This window comes from Nannospalax galili, unplaced genomic scaffold (assembly GCF_000622305.1).
Source record: "Nannospalax galili isolate Female #2095 unplaced genomic scaffold, S.galili_v1.0 scaffold402, whole genome shotgun sequence".
Classification (NCBI taxonomy): Eukaryota; Metazoa; Chordata; class Mammalia; order Rodentia; family Spalacidae; genus Nannospalax; species Nannospalax galili.
In genome coordinates this window covers 138,252-141,542 of record NW_008348875.1, presented here as the reverse complement: position 1 = coordinate 141,542, position 3,291 = coordinate 138,252, and the positions used below count along the sequence as shown (strand labels likewise).

Genomic DNA, 3,291 nt, shown 5'->3' with positions numbered 1-3,291 from the left:
ACACATGTCTCTTCCTGTGACTTCTTCTTCACATATACCATCCAGGTAATGCTGTTTACCATGAGGCCCTCTTCAGAATGTAGCAGATGCTTGTGTCATGGTTTTTAATGTCCAAAACTATGATACTGAATAAAAATTTTTCTTTATAAAGCACTCAGCCTTGGGTATTTTAGTATTGCAACACATAAAGTATTAAGCAAATGTTGAATGGAATGACATAATGGAATGGGTGCATGTGTGAGAGGGCACCCATTGGAACATAAGAAACCTCCCAATGGCCACACCCTCACAAAAGATATATTAATAAATAAGTTTAGAGGTGTTAGGGCTGTTGATACAGAAGCAAGAGAATAAATAACAAAATTGATCTGCAGAGAAAATAAAATGCAATGCAGGCATAGGAAGAAATGACATGGCCTGACTCAATTGTGAATAGCATTTACATATTCACTATAACAAACACTGAAAATCTTCTAATCAAGAGTCATAAGGTGTTTATACAGCAAATTGTGAGACAGGAAACTTTCTGTGTAATGATACTTGAAGATGCTCCACCTTCCTGGGAACTGCTTGATCTAAGGAGAGAAGGGAAGAAAGGGAGAGCCACATAGCTATGTGCTATAGAAATTGTGATAGTTTACACTGGTGGCCAGCTTTACAGGGTCTAGAATCTCCTTGGAGACAAGTCTCTGGGCATGTCTGTGAGAGATTATCTGAATAGGTTAACTGAAGCAGGAAGACTCGTTTTAATAAGGGTGGTGCTGTTTAGTTGGAAGGAGTCTTAGACTCAATAAAAGAGAATGTCAGCAGCCCACCAACATTCACCTCTCTCTGCTTTCCAGCTGTGGATAGGATGAGACCAAGACCTCATGTACCCCCACCCTGACTTCTCCACCATGGTGGACTGTACCCTAAATCTGTGGGACAAAAAAAACAAAAAACTTTTTGCCTCAGGTTGCTTTAGTCATGGTGTTTTATTAGAGCCTCAGTAAGAGAAACTAAGACAGAAATAGGAACAAGCAGAGCAATCAGTTAAAAGGGGAAGTTCAGATTATTTTAAGGAGTGACAGAAAAGAAAGAAAATTGGCAACTCTTTTTTTGCTATTCATTTTTTTTTCATTTTTCCTTTTAAAATAACTTACTAAATTTTTTGACAATTTCATATATCTTTATTATGCAATTTGAACTGTTACTCTCTTTTATCTTGGCCTCACCCATTATCCCTCTGCCTATTTCTGACAAATCCCTTTCTCACATTCACAACCTTTTGTTTTGTTTTGTGACAAAATGATTTTAACCGGCACCATCTGGATGACCTTGGGTTTGGAGTTAAGCATTTAAGCCTAGAATGCTCAATGCCTACCCCTGTCTCAGAATCTAACAAAAGCCATGAGGGAAGGGTAGGGTCCTATGAGCCATTTGCCTATCCTGGTTGCCTGTTGGCAGGCCCCATCTTGTGCAGGTCCTGTGCACATCAATGCAGTGTCTGTGGGATTATACCCAGAAGATGACATTTCACTGCCTCTCTCCCTATCCCTGCCCTGACCTTCCATCCACCCTCCTGTGATGATCACTGAGTCTTGGAGGCCTGTCTCAGAATCTAACAAAAGCCATGAGGGAAGGGTAGGGTCCTATGAGCCATTTGCCTATCCTGGTTGCCTGTTGGCAGGCCCCATCTTGTGCAGGTCCTGTGCACATCAATGCAGTGTCTGTGGGATTATACCCAGAAGATGACATTTCACTGCCTCTCTCACTATCCCTGCCCTGACATTCCATCCACCCTCCTGTGATGATCACTGAGTCTTGGAGAGGGTGGTATAAACGCCCTTTCTAGGCTGTGGACTCCATTATCACTGACGGTAAGCCCCTTGAACAACCATCAGGCAGCATTCACCACCATTAGTTGTGAAGAGAAGCTACTCTTATTAAGGCAAACAGTAGCATTGGTCTGCGGGTATAAACATAAACATGGGGAGCACAGTTTCATACCATGTCAATGTAGTTAAACAAAAGTAGCTTGATCTTCCCTAGGGTTTAAGGCTTTCTATTTTTAAAGTATAGTGTGTTTAAATTACTTGTCAATAGAGTTTTAGTAAAATTTAAATGTTAGTGAGTTGCATTTTTTTTACTTTTTAAGAGTGGTCCAGGACTGTCACATACTAAGAAGGAACGGAGATACTTGTGGGGCTTCTGTCCATATCCTTTCCAACATGAGCAGTGCAAAATGTGAGGAGATGGGAGATACTTCCTGGATCCCTGGATACTCAACCCATAAAATGAGTGGGGAAGAGATGACATGTGAACCATGAACCGGGAGGCGGTATATAATACAGAAATTATTCTGTTTTCTGTTTCTGGGAGATTATTGTTTCCAACTGGAGTATTTAATAGTTTAATCTCTCTCTCTCTCTCTCTCTCTCTCTCTCTCTCTCTCTCTCTCTCTCCCTCTCCTCAAAACTTGCAGTCTCTCAGGTTATTAAATGAGTAAGTGTTGAGATCAGTAAACCTGCATTCATCAGTGTTGAAGTGCTTTATCTCCAAACTAGCTCAGCTTGGAAGCACTGTGAGTTGATGTTTAATTTCTAAAATATTTGAAAGTTTCTCCATACCTCTCTTATTGCTGGGAGACTATGCCTTACTTGCTCTGATGAGCACAGAAAGAAATACTTAAGAAAATATTCGGCAAAGACTATTTCCATGTGACTGCCAAGGTCTACACACAGACCTGGGGACAGAACTCCTTCGTTTTCATCATTATCTCTGATTTAAGGTGAGCAATGCGATGAAGTTCTCAGTAGACCTTATTGAAGAGCAATTTTGTATATATTAATGACTGCTTAAGTTAATAACTTTTATTTTATTTTTTAACAGTGAAAGACCCCTTATTATTTTTAAAATCTTATCTGAAAATTCTAAATATTTGTAGAAACAAACAAACAAAACTATAGAATGTTTCTCCCTGACATCCTGGTCCAGAGGCTGTGCTAATCTCCATATCATTCCAATTTTAGCATGTGTGCTGCTGAAGCAAGGGCTCCTTTATCATCCCAGTTCTGTCTGTCACGTTATTTAATTTCTCCACTAATTATGTATGGTGGTGTCTCTTTGATCTCTGCATGCTTGAAATCAGAGTTGCAGGGGACAAGAATAAAACAAATGGTTCAGAAAAATTTAATGGATTTTTATTTTCTGGTTTAGTTTCCAGATACAATATTTTAATCTATTTTTTTTTAAGAACCTCAGGTTTTCCAATGAAGAAAATGGCACTAGCCACCTTTTACAAGTGTTTGA

The 3,291-nt window shown here is 39.5% G+C and overlaps 1 pseudogene; it reads right to left on the bottom strand.

Annotated features, from left to right (window-relative positions):
* Positions 1–2,938: 2,938 nt before the first annotated feature.
* LOC115072537 lies at positions 2,939–3,031 on the bottom strand (annotated as a pseudogene).
* Positions 3,032–3,291: the final 260 nt, after the last annotated feature.